Source organism: Nannospalax galili, unplaced genomic scaffold (genome assembly GCF_000622305.1).
Source record: "Nannospalax galili isolate Female #2095 unplaced genomic scaffold, S.galili_v1.0 scaffold1013, whole genome shotgun sequence".
Classification (NCBI taxonomy): domain Eukaryota; kingdom Metazoa; phylum Chordata; class Mammalia; order Rodentia; family Spalacidae; genus Nannospalax; species Nannospalax galili.
Genome location: NW_008333410.1, coordinates 25,390 through 44,114, shown reverse-complemented (window position 1 = coordinate 44,114; position 18,725 = coordinate 25,390). Strand labels below are relative to the sequence as shown.

At 43.2% G+C, this 18,725-nt stretch overlaps 1 protein-coding gene across 6 annotated transcripts in view; it reads right to left on the bottom strand.

Moving 5' to 3' along the window:
• Foxp1 (forkhead box P1) overlaps positions 1-18,515 on the bottom strand; it is a 425,908-nt gene extending 407,393 nt beyond the window's left edge. For 3 of the 6 annotated variants that reach the window (XM_008828278.3, XM_017796947.2, XM_017796948.2), the window contains exon 1: positions 18,428-18,514. The gene's annotated coding sequence lies outside the window, so the exon portion shown is untranslated. Of the gene's footprint in view, positions 1-18,427 lie in introns of all 6 variants that reach the window. The other 3 variants (XM_008828276.3, XM_008828277.3, XM_017796949.2) reach the window with 2 other exon arrangements.
• Between the last annotated feature and the right edge of the window lie 210 nt (positions 18,516-18,725).

Sequence of the window (18,725 nt, the reverse complement as noted above, 5' to 3'; positions counted from 1 at the left end):
AGTTTTTTTTTAATCAATTTGAATCCAGAGCTTTTGCTGTTGTACAAATAGCCAGACTCTTGAAATCAAATTTCTTTTGTAACTTATCATACTTAACCTGCTAGGAGGCCCAGAGTGTTTTACTTATTATCACCAAGCTCCTTTCTACATACACGTGAAATGAAATTGCATTCATTAGGAAACTCTTCCACAGTTCCAGGATACCTCTCTTCTCGATGAAGGGTATATTCATGACCTCAGTAACAAAATAATAATCACCATTGCCTCCACCAAGATCAGAGTGAGTGAATTGAGGTATGGGAGGAGACAAAAGGAAAGAGGAGCCTTGGTTCCTAAAGGCTACAGGGAGTTATGGGACTCTATGCTCTGTGATTCAAGAAAAACCTACAACTCCAACCCTAGAAAGACAAGGGGACAGAGCCCATATCCTTGCTAGTTAGGGAATTCAAGAAGGCAAAGGAGAATAAATAAATAAATAAATAAATAAATAAATAAATAAATAAATAAATAGGGTTTTTAAGTGAAATCAAAGTTTGATTCTGAAGTATGTCTTTAAATATTTAAATTATGAAAGAATTCTAGTCAACAAGTAGTAGTAAAAATATAGTAAGCATCATCTACCCTCACCCTGTTCCCCTAGGAAAGCCATCCTACACAGCTGTACCCAGCACCAGGATCTGGAACCTGGTAGAGATACACTGCTGCTAATGAGCAAAGGCAGACCTTCCTTACCCAGTTTCATTTGCTATGTCTATAACCCCAGGCAATTTAACATAGCTAACCTCCCTAAGTCTCAATTTATTCCTCTTTACCAAGAAGGCAGTAACTGTGACTGCCTCATATGCTAAGACAGTGGTAGAATACTGCTTACCAAAAGAGATGTCGTACCATAAGGACTTGATAAACGGGCACGTTATAATTATTAAACAGGACTTTGGGGGATTCCCAGTATTACTGACACTTTCCCTCAGGCCCTTCCTACTTCTCACTGGTATGGCGATGGCATCTGCCACTTTGATAGCTCGAATAATCCCACAGGGCAGAACCAGTGAGGAAATAACACATCAGAGCATACTGTAAGGACTGAAGGGAAATAGAATGACATTCCTTTATTGTGTGTGTGTGTGTGTGTGTGTGTGTGTGTGTGTGTGTGTGCGTGTGCATAAACAGATTTACTCTTCAATGATGTTGTCTATGGTGAGATGGCTCAGGGGTAAGTGGTGAGGGCTTCAGAGGGAAAGGAGAGGGGAAACTAATACAGTTGACCCTTCAAGCTTCAGGTGAGAGTTCACGCACACTCCACATGACTTTGCTTCCTTGGGGAGGGGGTGGGTAGGTATTATTATAGCTGTTTTAGATTCCTACTCAAATTAAACAGACTGACTATACACTGGGACCCATTCTGTCACAGTTACTGTATCTCCTTGTGCCAAAACTCAAAGCAAGGTTCCTAAGAAACTCAGCTTTCTCACAGCTCTTAAGTAGGTAGACACAGACATACTTTTTATACATGAAAGAAAGAACTAGGTATATAAGCCCTGGGCTTGGTCACAGAGACTTGAGATTCTAGTACTCAGGAAGGCAGAGGCAAGGGGGCAGGCAGTGAGTTCAAGGGCAGCCAAGGCTATACTGAGGCCGTCTCAAAAACAATGTAGCTACTCTACACAAATAGTTCCAGAACAACCAAGGTAACCGTTCTTGTCAATCTCTTTAATGTCCCTGTGGCTTGGATACTACAGACATATGCCAATACTCAGAATGCTCTGGGGCATTTCCTTTTTCACAGCTACATTTAAAAAACCCAAGCATTTCATTTATAATGAGGAATGAGAAACTTTGATGACTTTCTCCCCAACTCTGTAGTTGTCATATTGGGAGATGAAAAAAAACCTTAATATTAATAAGGAATTTCTTTCTTTTTTTTTTCCTTTTCCAAATTAGCTGCGTTTTCAAGACCCGCCACCCACAAACAGTCTGAAACACTCAAGTGTCTGCTCTGTTTCCATCAACAGACACTTTTTGGAATCAGTTAAAAGTACAAATAATGCATCCACTAATCAAGCAAACAGCTAGAGCAGACATCGTTGGTTCATTTCAACACTCCAACTCTTCTAGTCTCTTAAAGTCAGAATAAATAAGGAACCTATTTGGACAATTTCAACTTTGATTTCAAGCAAAGGCAGTCAGCTCAAACCAAGTGGTTTTGATGGAAAATGTCCCCCTAGGCTCATGAGTTTGAATACCTGGTCCCCAGTGGGTGGCACTATTTCAGAAGTCTGTAGAATCTTTGCCTTTGGAGGCATGGCTAGATATGGGTCACTAGGGGTGAGACTTCTAGGGGTATCATCAGCCCTGTTTCCAACCCTCGCTCATCAGCCCTGTTTCCAGTCTGCTGCTGTGTGTGACCAGCCATCTCAAGTTCCACCATCACACCATGTACCAGGGTACTTCAGCTGCCATGTTGGACTGAACCCTCCAAACTGTGATCCAACATAAAACTCTTGCACAAGCTGATTCAATCAGACATTTTGTCATAGGGCTGAGAAAAGTTAAGTAATACAGACATGACAGATCACAGAATAATAGAACAAAATAAAAAAAACTCCATTCTATGTCACACATAGCAATTAATTCCCTATATATCTATATACCCCCTAGACTCAAGATTTACTTACAAGTTGATCAAAGAAAAGACTTGGGGATGTGGGGAAGCCACTTATTTTATAAAATAAAATAAAACAATCCAAACTTGGTTTCCTTGCATGAAAAGGAAGCTACCTTGGCTTTGTTAGACCAGTATCCAGTGTTCCATTCTTGCTCTCTTTTTCTCAACATGAACATATGTTTCCCTTAATTTTAAAATTACTCCTTTTTTCCAGTGCTGGTGTTATTCAAGATCCCTGCTTATTTTGGCGATGGAAACAAAATAAGAAGAGCCACCCAGAGTACCCCATTCCAACAGGAGGAGGAGTTTCCCAAGAAAAGCAAAATTCTGCTGTTGTATTTCCTTTCTGCCCTGCCCATGAACAAGCAGCATTCTTCCATGGGGAAATCCAGGGTCATGTGGAGGAGAAGCTGGTTCTCCAACACCACACAGAACCATGAGGGGAAGGTATGGGCAGAGATTCTATGGGTCCACGATCATGGGTGCTCATAAGAAACAGGAATGGGTGAAAGCCAGCAGAGAGGTAGTCAAGTAAGCCTGTATGTAGTAAGAAACGGTGTTTTTCCAAACATAAACTCCGAGAAAAGGAGACATCTTTGATTGCATAGGGCACCCAGGAGAAAGGAGGTTCTCCCATGAAGAAAGTAAATCTTGAAATTATTCCTACTATCAAAATCTCCCACAGCACGGCCACTGGCCCAAGAAAGAACTTAAAAGAATGAAGGGGGGATCTGGTATGAAGAGGCAAGAAAAACAGAGGCTTACATATGGGATATTGGTCTCAATGAGGAAGGGCCAAGGCCAAAATCAGTCTAAGAATGAAGCCCTCACATAATAGATCTCTGTGAGCAAGTCTCTCCTGCAGATGTGGAACCTGGTGATCTAAGCCTCACACTTGGAAACACTGTGGGACTGGAACTGTGATATATAAAGTAAAAGCTTAATGCCAAGGCTTGGATTGAGCCAGGCCAACGTGGCTGTTTGTGTTGGGTGGAAGAGCCATTTTTTTTTTTTTTTCACTGACTGAAGAATTACGGTAAACATCTGCTCACCATGACCACAGAAGAGGTGGTTGTTTTCATCCACGGTCATTTTAAAGGAATAAATCCAATTAATAAAACCACACAGTAACAGTATCCAGCCTTGCAAAGAGTCCGAATGCAGCCCTATTCATTAAGAAAGCACTTCATCCAGAAAGTTCCTCCATGTTGCCTTTGAGATTTCCTGGGAATCACTGATGTAGGTAGGGTGTTTTCTGTCTCTAAGGATGCTTAAAATCCAAGTGATTTCACTTCTCATCTCAGCCCTTAGGTGGCCATTTTCTAGATGATTCTCTTGCCTTATTATTAAAACTTTTATTTATGCATAATGTGGGAAACCAATGCTATATTCTAAAAATACAAATTTGGTGGGGAGATGGAGAGATGGCTCAGTGGTTAAGAGCACTGGCTGCTCTTGCAGAGGACATGGGTCCAGTTACCTGCATTCATATAGTGGCTAACAACTGCTTATAACTCCAGTTCCAGAGGATTCTATGCCTTCTTCAGGTCTCTGTGGGCATTGCGCGACATGGGTGCCCTCACATACATGCAGGCAAAATACTCAAACACACACACAAAATAAATAAAAGAATTTTTTAAATGAACACCTGGAACTGTGAAATGATAAAGTGCTTCTCATGCAAGCAAGAGGATCTGGATTCAGATCTCTAGTACCCATGTAAAAACCCAGGAGCCACAGCATGCAGCTTAGTGGGTTGCCACAAGCTCACAGGCCAGTCAGTCTAGCCACATCAGTGAGTTCTAGGTTCAGTGAAAGACCCTGTATCAAAAAAATAAGGTGAGGCTGTGGAGATGGCTCTGGATAAAGTATTTGCCAGCAAGCCTCACTACCTGAGTTTGAATCCCCAGAACCCACATAAAAGTTGGTTGCAGGAATGCAAACACCTGTAATCCCTATGTGCCACTACGAGGAGATGGGAAGCAGAGACAGGAGAATTTCCCAAAGCTCAAAAGATAGCTATCTTCATACAAGAGAACCTTGGGAACAAGAGAAACTCTGTTTCAAACAAGGCAGAAGGCTAGGACCAACAACCAAGGTTATTGTTTAATCTCTATGTATGTACTATGGCATGTGCTCATTCACACATACACAAACACATACACACACACAAAGCAATTAATTTAAAAAATTAAGCAGAGAGTGATAAAGGAAGACACCTGATGTTCATCTCTGGCCTTCAAGTGCATACACATGCACACACTCCAAGCATACACATATGGACATTCACACACAAACATGTACATGTACATACACACACATATAAATAAAAACAAAAAATTCAGACCAATGCTACAGCCATGCCTGTAATCCCAGCACGTGGGAGGCTGAAGCAGGAGGATCATGGTTCTAGGCCTGCTTGGGATACAAACAGGGAGGCTCTATCTCCAGAAGGAAAAAAGCAAGCAACAGCAACAAAATCAAGACTGGGGATGTAGCTCTCTGGTAGAAGGCCTAGAGGGTGTGTGTGAGGCCCCGGGTTCAAATGCCAGAGTCACAAAAACTAAGTTAAATAAAATAAAAATTAAAGTTCTGATTGAAAACATGACCTTGTTATAAATGTCCCAGATAACATCTGTGTCAAACTGCCTCTTTGAAAATGACTATGAGAATGAATATAATCAAGAAAGGTTTGGGTTTTCAAATCCCTTATTTGGTTCCTTCTTTAGAAAAGAGACAAGCTAGCAGGAAACGAAGTATCATGCTGTCATTCAGATTTGCCAAATGAGAGCCTCAAAGCCCACTTTGCCTTTGAACAGACAGCAACCCCCCCCCCAAATAAGAGTCACCTATGATTAATGTCAAATGTTCCTAATTGAGAAAAATAATCAGATTCACAGAACCCCAAATGCCATTCTGAGTTGAGCAATGTTCTGCAACTGCCTTCAATAGCAGAGCAATCTTCTGGATCAAGCAAAGCCAGTTTTCATATACCAGATGCCATAACAGAGGAAAATCAAGGCCCTTAGGTTTACTACTTCTGGCCTATGGTCAGTTCAGTAATAGCAATCAACCAAACACCAACTTTGGGAAATATGAAGAACATTTTCTTGGATGGGAAGATGGAAAAGTAGAAACACCTGAGGTCAAACCTCAGCACTCATGAAAAAACAAAAAGAAAAATCTATACATGGTGTTGTGCCCTTGTAATCCCAGCACATGGGAAGCAGAGACAGGTAGATCAGATTCCCTGGAGCTCAGGAACCACCCAGGCTAGCCTAATGGGCAAGCTCCAGGCCAGTCAAAGTCAGTCTCAGTCTCTCTCTCTCTCTCTCTCTCTCTCTCTCTCTCTCTCACACACACACACACACACACACACACACACACTTTCCTTCCCTCCCTCCCTCCTGTCCTATCTCAAACACATGCATGTATACACATACACAAGGAACATTTTCTCTATTTGCTTTCTCTATTTCCCATAGAACACAGAAATTCATATAAAGGTAGATGTCAGTAAGTTTATGAAATATTTATCTATTAAATCTGTCACCTCCACTTACACTCCAATGACTGTCATATCAGCTAAGGTCCCAGTGGCTGGGCAGATCCAGGAGTGCTTAGGAGGCTGGGACACGGAGTTTGCTGGTGTTAAAACTTTTGTACCCATCAGTGTCCAACAAATACTTATGACATGCCTCTGAGACACCAATTCCTATGAGTATATGTGTACAAATGCATGTGTGCTTGTGTGCATCAGTGTACACAGGTGGGTGCATGCAACAGAAGAGGGAATGAGAGATGAGGTCCATTGAGCTACATGATATTGGAATCTGTTGAAATCCTAAGGACTAATTACAAACACAAACTACAGGATCTCTGATACCTGGGAGGTTATTCTTGTGTTGACTTATCTGTTCATTTCCTTTATTTTTATGCATGTATTAACTTTCCTTCTCTCGTGTGTGTGAGTGTGTGTGTGTGTGTGTGTGTGTGTGTGTGTGGTCTTTAATAACCATCAGTGCCTTCAGCTGTGAAAGAGAACCAGCCTTAATGGAATACACTTGTTCTCCACCCAGCCAAGTTTTATCTCTCCAAGTGACTCCAGTATCAGAGGCCACTGTGGTCAGAACAAGCATGTGCCACCGCAATAAATTACACTAAAACAAAACCTTAATACATCTGCCATACTTCTGTAACACAGGGACTAAATCAGCTATAATTTTCACACCTGAAAAGGAAATTCCAAGATTTTAAGGGTATTCCTAGTAAGAGAGAATGTGATGAATGCCACAATAAAAAAAGAAATAACTGGGAGGAGGAAATAATTCTTTATCCTTTATAAAATTTTCCTTAAGAGATGCATCGTTTTAATGTAATGGGTTTGAATGTACTTAATCATAAATGTAAATTTTGTTTTGACAAAATGAAGAGCCTTTTAGTCCGAATTGCACAGTGATGCTTTGATGCTGATCTGTTATAACTTTGTAATCAGAGTTAACAGACTGCCTAATTAACCAAGTCATCATTTGCCAAGATCCAGATATGGGATGAATCCTGGGCCAAGGAGAAAATATGATGGACATGGAAATTATTAATTCAGGGAAGTGTTAAAAGCATGTGAAGTTAAAGTTCTTTGCTAAATTTCACCATCTTTATTTTATTTTATATGTATGAGTGTTTTGCCTGCATGTGTGTAAGTGCACCCATGTGATGCAATGCCTGTGGAGGACAGAAGAGGGCGTCAGATCCTGTGGAACTAGAGTTACAAACAGTTCTTAGCTGCCAGGTGGGCACTAGGATTTGAATCTGGGTCTTCTGCAAGAACAGCCAGTGCTCTTAACTGCTGAGCTGTCTCTCTTGCCCCAAATCTCACCATCTTTAACAGCTTCAAATAACTGTTCGACTCTGTATTACACTTCTAGCACTTAATAAATAAATAAATAAATAAATAAATAAAAATAAAAATAAAAAAACACCCAAAATGAATTCTGTCCAGGGCACATGGAAAAAGGTTTTTTATATAAACTAGTTAGAGGGACATATACCTGAATTGACTTTTTGATGTTTTGTTTTGTTCAAACAGGCCCTACTATGTAGAACTTGTTGAGGCCAGGTTGGCCTCAAACTCACAGAGCTCTGCCTGCCTCAGCCTCCTGAGTGCTAAGATGGGGGTGTGTGTACCACTATACCCAGCAGTGATTTCTAAGCCTTTGACCACTGCTGAAGTTACAAACCATCCATGCCCTCTGATAAGAACCAGAGTGTACAAGCTGTGCATTACAGGTGCCAACCACACAGTGTTCGCTACTGCAATCCAGGTGCGGTAATACAAGTCAATAATCCCAACATGCTGGAGGTTGAAGCAGGAAGATCTGGAGCTTGAGGCCCACCTGGATTACATAGTGAGACCCTGCTTCAAAACACCAAAACAGAAAAAGGAAAAACTTTACAGTCAGTGTCAAGCTGAATGCTTGGGAAGGCACTATTTTTACCATCAGGTACTAGATGGGAAAACAGAGACCAGAATATTTTGATTTTTATCCAAGGATGTTGGCTGCATGAAAAAGAAAAGAACATTCAAACCCTTTGAGATTCTTAGGGAAGTAATTCCCCAAAATTTTGCCTGGCCAGGCTTTATTTGTGACATAGTGTGTGCTTACTAAAAGATGAGGCTGACCTAAGAGATGCCATGTGGCTTGCCCATAAAAAAGTATCTTTTGAATTGCTCCTTCTGATCATTTATATGGTTAATGAGACTTTAGGAAATGTAGTGCTGGAGAGATGGCTCAGCAGTTAAGAGTTCTTATGGCTCTAGCAGAGGACCTGAGTTCAGTTCCTAGCACCCATATCAGGCAGTTCTATACTGCTTGTACCTGTTTCAAGGGATCCAACACCCTCTTCTAGCCTCTCCTGGCACCTGCATGAACATGGTACACATGGTTATATGCAAGCATTCACACATACAAATAAAATAAAAATAATAAATCTTTAAAAAAAACATGAATTTTAACTGAGTTACAACAGTATATAAACCACTTTTTCTAGGCAATTCATTGCACAAGGGAATATAATACATGTTTTATTTTGAGAGAGTCCACCAATGTGACTTTCTTCCCCTTGGCCCTCTGGCAACTCCTATTCCTCTTTGGGGCCTAGCCAAGTTCATTCCTTCCATGAAGCCTTCTACTACTCTAACTACCACCTCCTCAAACACAGATACAACCCACCAGATCCTTCTCTGTTGATCTGACAGTGGAATTTTGAAATCAAATCTCTTTCCTTGGGACCCCCAGTGATACATGGTAGGTGGATGAAGAGGAAGAAATCAGACAACAGTGAGCAGACTCCAAGCTTTGGAGTGCAGGACAGTGACCGTATTTCTGAAGCAAAGCCCACTTTCAAGGTAAGAAGATCACTTGAGATGCTCAAATACTGGGCAAGCAAGGTCATGGGAAACATTTCAATGATGATGGGCAATTACATGTTAGCTAGACCACCAAACACGCAGTCCCCCACCCCAGGATTCTGCCCTGCCTTCTAAACCAGCACCCTTCTACCTATAGCCCATTGTTTTTCAGCGTCAAACACTACCTGCTGCTTTACAGATGGATGTGAGACTTGTCCCAGGCTAAGGAGATCATCACTAGTTCCGCTCCAGCCCCAACAGTTCAGAGACAGGCATGTAGCACACACACAACCAATCACAGAGGGTTGGAGAGATACCTCGGTTAGTAAAGTGCTTGACTTGCAAGTGTGAAGACCTAAGTTTGATCCCCAGAACCCATGCAAAACATGTAATGGTGCACACTTGTAATCCCAACAACAACGGGAGGCAGAGAGAGGTGGATCCCTGGAGCTTACTGGCCAGATAGCCTAGCCTACCTGGTGAACTTCCAAGCTAATAAGAGACTTGTGGCACACAAAAGGTAGACGTCCCCTGAAGACTGACACTCAAGAATGAGCTCTGATCTCTACACATGCCATGGCACAAGTTCTCATTCTCTCTCTACACATACCATGGCACAAGTTCTCATTCTCTCTCTCTCTTTCTCTCTCTCTCTCTCTCTCTCTCTCTCTCTCTCAATAAATAAATGTAAAAAATTTAAAAGAATAGATTTCTTTCTGCTGAAGTTTCACCAAAACAGATATATTCATACCAGGCTATAACCAGAAAACACTCCTGTAAGGACATGCCACATGAAACACAGTACAGCCATCAGACTGGGATCAAGACACAATGGCACCATCTTAGCTCCTTGGTCAGATACTCTAGAAAGCTTATTTGGCTGTCCCACTTTTTAAAACTATGAGCACATCCAATCCCCTTTATGCATAAGTTGGCAAGTCACAATGAAAACTGACAAGCGGCTTCACAAATGAATGCACAAATACATGAAAAGTGCTCCACAGAGTTAGGGAGGTGGCTCAGTGCTTTCTTTCCACACAGAGTTCAGATCCCCAGAGCCTATACAAATGCCAGGTGGGTATAGTGCCCATTCTGCCATTCCAGTGTTTAGAAGACAGAGATGGGGAACCCCAAAACAAGCTGTGCATGTACACACAAACATGTGTACTCCACACACACCAACATGCATACTCACATGTACACGCATCACAAACAAACAAACATGAGGAAAAAAAGTGGTCCATGCTCTGAGTCAACACAGAAACATAGGTAGCTGAAGACTTAAAAATAAAAATTGTTGGAACTAGAGAGATGGCTCAGCAGTTAAGAGCACTGGCTGCTCTTGCAGAAGACCTGGGTTCAGTTCCCAGCACCCACATGGTGGCTAACAACCATGTGCAACTCCAGTTCCAGGGGAATCTGACGCCTTCTTCTGACCTCCTCAGGCAATAAGTACACTTACTGGCATGCAGACAATACACTCATACACATAAAATAAAAATAATAAATATATATTTTTAAAATTGCTTATCTGTGACTCCAGGCAACTGGCTTCCCTGCATCCTCTGGCCTGTTTTATTAACATTGTCCATGGTGCATAGATTGTGAATCTGTACTACTGACCATGAAACGCCAGGCTTTTTCTAACAGTAGAGTCCAGGTTATTTCTACATGGCCCACATCTTTATGGTGGTCAACAAAAAGCTTCCCAGGTGAATGCTTTCAGATACAAAGGGAACACACTGACCCCACTTGCTGGAAAACTACCCCAGGTAGAGGACCTGGGCAGGACACCCTCTGGCTAGCCCCACTTTTTCACACAGGTGATTGAGTGGAACAAATCAATTGTTGGTTGGTCAGAGGCTAATGCAACATAAAATGAGGGCTACAGATGTGAGGTTAATTAGAATAACATACCACAGCAAAAATGACTCAAAAGATAGAGAGGAGAGGAAATGTCTTAACAGATACACCAACTGGAGCTAGAAGGGTGCCCTGGTTCCTGTGCTTACCAAGACATCTTTTCACTTCCCACAGCTCTTGTATCAGGAAAAAAAAAAAAAAAAAAAAGAAGTACTTGAAAAAAGTATATAGAGATCAAGCACTGATGTACACCAGCTCAAGATGTAGTACACAGTCCCAGAGAGAAAGCTGTGTGCACAGTAAAATCAATACCATGAAAAAACACACATACAGAGACTGACTGACCCACTGGTAATGAGCCAGGACCAGAAGAAACAGACTGGGTTCAAATGCCAGCCGCTCTCCTCATGTACAGAGGTGTGGGCAGGGTACCGTACTTCCCAGCGTTCTGTACTTCCCTCTGCCTCCATTTCCTCACCTGTAGCGTGAATTTTTAGAAGCCTAACTTCCACACAGCTTTTCCAAGATAATAAATAACAAGTTCTTAGTCTTGTCTGGCACATACCTAATTCTCACTAAAAAGTAGTAATGACTAGGCAAACATCTCAAACTGGACTGTTTCTTTTAAATGTTCTGGGTTGGAGCTCCTTACCATTAGGCTTTTCTGAGTTTAGAAAAATTTTGGGGGGAAATGAACAAAAATTTTGGGGGACTGAGGATGCAGCTCAGTGGCAGAGTGCTTGCTAAGTATGAAGCTCTGGGTTCTATCCCCAGTACCATCACAAAATAGAAAGAGACAAGGCAACAGGGACCAGGACAAGGACAGGAATGGGGGGGGGGGTTGGCATCCGTCTCTCAGTGCTTTCTTTGTACAGGAACTTTGTTATCCCACAAAGCTGACAACAGAGACAGTGCTCAAGGTCAGTTCCTCTAGTCCCATATACCTGAGAGCCCCCAGCATGACTTCTGAGAGGAAGAGTATTATAAAATGATCACCATGTTTGGGATGCCAGCCCCAAGTAGGAGAATGAATTTGTGTCACACAAGTGAATGACAAGATACAGAAGGATAAAGACAGGGTTCCTCAGCCCATGAAGAAAGAGGGCCGAAGTAAGCTCTGAAAGCTGCTATGGAAAACTCCAACCCCAGCAACTCAGCCAGTGTCGCCTGGCACCCAGGGCCCATGGCACTTGGCTAGACTCACACAGGGCAGCCAACTTTGAAAACACAGAAGAAAAAAGTCAACGAAGCTCCCAGGCCTTCCTGCTGACACAGGGGGACCTTGGAGAGGGCAGAGAGGGGTGGGTCCAGGCTGGCAGGCTTCCTGTGCAAACAGAGATCACCCAGACTCCCAGTGTACGACCTAGTTCCCCTTCCGTGAATTATTATTTGACATTCTCAAATGATATTTAGAGACAGGGGTGTTAAATATTTTTGGAGGCCCAAAAAGTGGGTGTTAGCTACTCGGGAAGCCTAAGGAGGAGTTGAATCAAAGATTTTTCTAATTTGTTTGCTTTCCTTAACTGACACGCATTGGGTTCAATCATTTTCTTACCCCAAAAGAATAATACAGATACTTTACACAATGTTTTGGGTTTGGGTATTGTGTTTGTGTGATATGTGAGTAAATGCATTTGTATATATGTGTACATGTGTAGGTGTATACATGCAGAGACCAGAGATCTATATCTGATCACTCTCTACTATTTATTTATTTATTTTGAAAACGTGGCCTCATTATGTAGCCCTGGTTGGCCAGCAACTTTCTGTGCAGACAAGGCTGATATTGAACTCACAGAGATCTGCCTGACTCTGCCTCCAGAGTGCTGAGGCACGCCACTGTGGGTCTCTCCCTCCCCTTGTGGGCCATTGGCCACCGAGCCATGAGAACAAAGGGAGCAGAAGCGACGAATGGGGTCAGGATGGCCAGTGAGCATGACGGAAACGACCTCCTGGGAGTCAGTTTCAGTGATACAGCTCGTTTATTCAGTGGGGGTCAGGGAAAAATATAGGATGGAGATGGCAGCCAAAGCTTCACCTGATAGGTGTTCATGGTATGCTTTATTTGAATGTGGCAGGAGGACCCTATCATCTGGCTCTAGTGCAATGCCTAATTGTAATAAAGAAAAAACTAGGGGCAGTTTTTTGCAGGCAACTATGCCAAGGTCATGTTCCAAACAAGGCCAGGCACCTGTGCTTGGAGGCACTTTCCAGATAAGGTCAGGCAGAGAACAGGAAGCCCCCGCTGAGAAAGGGAGTCCTCCATACAGCACAGAGTTCCTTAGAGCTATCCAGACATGGTGGACTGCAACCTTAGCAGCAGGGTCCCCCAACACACCACCACATCCAGCTCCATCTTAAATTTTAAGACAAGGTCTCTCATTAAGTGGGGAGTTCATTGATTCAGGTAGACTGGCTAGCCAGGGCACTCCAGGGATCCTCCTGTCTCTACCTCCCCAGGGCTGGGATTACAGGTACCTCCTGCTGTGCCTGGCTTTTTCCATGGGAGCTGGAGATCCAATCTCAGGTCCTCATGCTTACACAGCAAGAACCTTACTGACTGAGCCATTTCCCAACCCCTCTTATACAATATCTTAACGATGTCTTTTTATTTTATATGTTGAAACTATATGAACTTAAATCAATAAATGGCAATTCTGATTTCTTAGAAAGCCAATCCAAAACTAATGTCAACAGGACTTAAGATTAGATATATTCATCTTTTACCAGCAGAAATTATGTGATGGGGGAGCACCATTCTCTGTGCTTTGTCATTCATGTAACAAATCTACACTGAGCCACATGGGATAACCACAGATATGAAGGAACAATATCTCAGAAATAACCTATCATCTTCTCAAAGTAGGGGAAAGGGGCTAACAGATAAAGGTGAACTGTGAACTCCTAGCTATGCAGATTTGAATTTTCTATCAAATGACTAAAGCATGAAGATTCAGGACTGATGGATCGAATGTGCTTTTAACAACACAGGAGAGACATTCTAACAACGTAAGATCCCTTCTGCTGCCGGGCAGATCTTCAGTTCTGGCTAACAATGAATGAAATGGTCCCAGAGAGGTGGTTAAAGGGTAGCACAATGAGCTGCCAAGGTTCTGGGGAAGTGGCTAAGCACCAGCTCCAAGGTGCTGCCATGTTTAATGTTTCTGCCTCAAATGATTTGAGAAAAGCCAATGGTCAGCAAGGAAGCATAACAGCAAGCAGACCACCTTTCACTTGTACATGTATGTGTATGGGCACATGGTCCTTACATGTGTGTACATGTGGGAGGATGCACTTACCCAAGCATACATGCAGAGGCCAGAGATGGGCACTGAGTACTGAGTGTCCTCCTCCATGGCTTTCTACCTTGCTCCCTTGAGACAGAGTCACTCACTGAACCTGGAGTTTGTCGTTTGGACCTGCTGGGTTTGTTTTTTGTTTGTTTGTTTGTTTTTTAACCACCTCTAGTGCTAGGATTACAGACATGAGTAGCCATGCCTGGCTTCTTATACTAGTGCTGGGGATCAGAACTCAGGTCCTCGTGCTAGAGCACAAACTGCTCTTAACCTGTTACCCACTGAGCGTCTCTGCAGCCCATTCTTTCTTGCTTTCTGTTTTACATACAGTTCAGTCACTTCATGAAATGTGAACAAACAAACATCACTGGGAATCAGATCTCTGTCTTCCTTGCCACCTTCGAAATCAAGAGTGCAAGCTGGGTATCATGGCTGCATGCTGTAATCTCAGTACTGTGGAGGCTGAGCCTCTATCTCACCTCCTCACCTGCCCCATTATCATAAAAAAGAAAAAGAAAAGAAATAAAGAATAAAGAAAGTGTAAAGTAGAGAAACAAGACAAGTGCATTGTGAACTCCAGCAGCCCTTGGGGATCTATCCAACTGACAGCACTGGCACCATGTTCCAGGCTCTGGGCACAGAGTGTTTGGCCTGCACCACATTAACCCTAGCAAAAACCCTGTGAGCTGGGTGATGCCTTTATCCCCACCTCACTAAGGAAACCGACGCCCAGAAAGAAAAAGCAATTTGACCAAAGGCCAAGAGCCAGCAGACAGTGCTGGGATCACAGACTGGAATAAGAAAAGAACTGCACATCTTGGGGGACTCCATCCAAATACAACCTAGAGCTTTCTGCTCTGTCAGTGGAGCTGCTCAACTGGATTTACGGCGATGGGGGTCCTTGGATCCTATGCCTTCTAAAACTGCAGATTCATTTATAAGGGAACACCAGCCCAGAAACACTGGCTGTGAAACGTGCATCTTCTACCCAGCAGACAACTGTCCATAATCCAGTCACAGAACAGCAGACTCTAACCTTCCAAAACCTGTAAGCCAGCAATGATGGTGTTGGTTAAGGACCAGGATCTGTGCTGCGCTCTTTGCCCATACTGTCTTACTTTCTATCAGGTACCAGATTCTCCCCTAAGTACTAGGCTCAGTGCTAAGTGCTAGCCTTAGTGCTAAGTACTAAGCCCTGTGCTCACTTTCTGGATGAGGCAGGTAGGACTCAGGGATGTTAATGATTTTCCAGCCTATTAAGGGTTACTCAGACACTAATTGGAAAACGGGGATCTGAATCTCAGCCAACCGAACTTCATTGAATACATTCCGTGTTGGCCATACTACAGTCCTGTGTCCTTAGCAAGTATTATAACTGTGTTAACAAGCAAATACCCTGCAGCTCATGAGCACCCACATGGCTGGGAGAGGACAAACAGGACCCAGGCAAATCTCATTCTATTCATTGTGCAAGGTGGCAATTTTCACCGGAATCATGTACAGGCCCATCTAAAACAGAACATTTGGACTGGGGCAACTCACTTGTCACCCTCAGGAAGAGTTCTGTAGACGTGCAGAGCAGCCAGTGGCAGGGATGGATGGAGAAAAGTCGTCACATCTTTGTCTTTGAGAAGAAAGGAACAAAGCAGGGTTCTGAGCCCTGTCTCTCGCACACACACTAGGTATGAATCTGCTAGCCATGTCATTAGGACATCATGCTGGCACTTAAAATACAACTTGTCTAAGAGTTGACATAGCACTGTAAGAAACATGAAGATCCAGGGCTGGAGAGCTGGTTCAGCAGTTAAGAGTACTGGCTGCTCTTGAAGAGGATCTGGGTTTGATTTCCAGCACCCACATGGTAGCTAACAACCGTTCGTAACCCCAGTTACAGGAGCATCCAACACCTTCTTCTGACCTTCTTGGGCATTGCACATCACAGGTGCATTTACGCACATGCAGGCAATATACTCACACACATAAAATAAAAATAATATTTTTTTAAAAAAGAAAGAAACATGAGGATCCAAACATGTTTACTGGGACACATATCTCTGCTAAGAATCAAATAGGCTGAAATACTAGAACTCAATAACTCAAACAAGACCAAGTCAGCACAAGTACACCTCACAACTTCTTGTACATTCCCCCCAGGGTAGCTCAGCAAGCGCTCACGTTTCCTTCCTCAGATTCATCTGGGGCACCACATTTCTCATGGCTAAGGCTGCATTTTTCAGGAGTCCTTAGAGTAAGAGCTGGCTAAGAGAACATGAGCAAGAAGTCACGAGTGAGGCTTCAGAGGAAGCTCTGCAAAGGGACCTGCCTCTGCTGGGGTGCTACTCCTATCTCTCCCTGGTAGGATCTAGAAGCAATGGCTGGAGAGCCAGCAGCCATCATGTGAACTTAAGGAAGCAGTAGCAGACTTGAGCAGGCCAAGCAGCTAATAGAACATACAAACTGCTCTTTCCAGTTATCTTTTATGAGCGAGGACACACAGGCAACTCTTTATACCTATCCACGGTAGCATCAATTATAAAAACACAATTTCCAGCACTCGGGAGGCAGAGGCAGGCAGATCTCTGTGAGTTCAAGGCCAGCCTGGTATACACAGTGAGTGCCAGGACAGCTGGGGCTACAGGGAGACCCTGTCTCAAAAAGATTAAAAAAAAAAATCCCCCAACAAAACAATTTCCAAATGATATAATGATATAAAAAAAACCTTCAGATTATACTACAATTTTCTGTGTGTGTTGGGGGGGGCACTAGAAAATCCACAAATTGGGATTGTGATTCCACCCTCTATTCTCAGAGCTGTTTGTTTGACTTTCCTTCTTAATTAGAACTGCTGGCCCAGAGAAGTAGATTTGCTTAGCCTGTCTATATGTTTTGACATGCAAGACTTGTGAAATTCAAACATACTGCAGACATCCAAAGCATTATTATTTATTAAGGCCTATATTAAAGGTGGAAGATCTTAAAGCCCTCTCAGATTCTGATGATTAAAGGAAATTTAATCGTTCTTCATTGGCATTTGATCTTTAGCCTGCCATAATCTACCTGCATATCCCTTCATCCATATTTGATACTAAAGAGACATTTCAACAGCTTGTCCATCAACTGTAACACAGAAGGAGCACACAGACCGCATTTCTCACAAAAGAGCACTCCGTAAACCTTCATTTAGTGCATAAAAGCTAAGGTGACTGGGAGGAGGCAGGGGAGTTTTCCCCATATGTGGGAGGAAGCCCTTCCACACACAGCCTATCTTGTCTCATCCTGGCAGCTCCCTGGCAGGTAGGAGGAGTACCAGTTCAAAAGTCCTGTTTCTTCCACATAAACCATTTGCTCAGGGTCAGAGTGACTGGTACTCAGTGAGGTCTCAGATGCACAGATGACACCCAACCTTGACGCAACAGAGGATGAAAGGCAACCAAGTCCCTCAGGTACACTGTATCTTAATGACTGTTTAGGTAAACAACGGTTCATGGGGACACAGTGATCCCCAATGTTTATCAAGTGCCCATGGCTACTTCTGCATGCTAACAGCAGAGGTACTTAGCAGCTGATGACACTGTAGCCTGGGAGGGTGACCAGGGACATTTTTTGGTCCTTCTACAAACAAACTGGGCCATCTTTGCATTAGGTTACCTTCCTGTAGCTATGACCCACAATCAGCCACAAACAGGATTTTCTTGGGTTTTTTTTTGTGTCAATGTATATGTATATGCATGTTTGTGTGTATGCAGGTATGTGAGTACTTCTGTGTGCATGTGTAGAGGCCAGAGGACAACCTTGGGTGTCATTCTTCAGAAGCCATCCACCTTGTTTCTTGAGGCAAGTTCTCTCAATGGAACCCAGAACTCACCAAGTAGGCTAGGCCAGCTGGTTCCTAAGCCTCAAGGGTTCAACTGTCTCTTCCTCTTCCTGGGACTGCAAGCACATGACTGACTTTTTTTTTTTTTTCTTAACATAGGAGTGAACTCAGGTCCTCCTACATGCAAGGTAAGCACTTTACCCACTGAGCCATCTTCCCCACCCCTGAGGGGACCTCTCTGTCAAACTCATATAGCTGTCATGGAAGGTGACACTGGACGTGTGCCTGCCAGCTTTGGAACTCTTCCTGATCCTGGGGCACCTCATTTTGTTTCCGCAGAAGATGAACTGGCACTTCCTGGGTAAAAGATGGTCACTTACCCTGAACTTTGAATATGTCTCACAGCCATAAAAAGCCTGGGGTCACTGGCAGGGGGCCTGCATAATGCCACAAGACTGCAACACACAGAAGGACCCTGGAGGTGAGAAAAAGAGCAGAGTTAGGGCAAGGGCATATGATGTGCTTCTTTCTTCACATCCTATCCTTTCCCTTCTAGAACAAGCAGATGATCCAGTTTTCAAGTTCTCCAGTATTATAGAACCAGGAGGATGAAAAATGCCTTTCACACCAAGAACAACTGGCATAAAACCATCCCTCCAGAGGGCAGAGATATTGCCT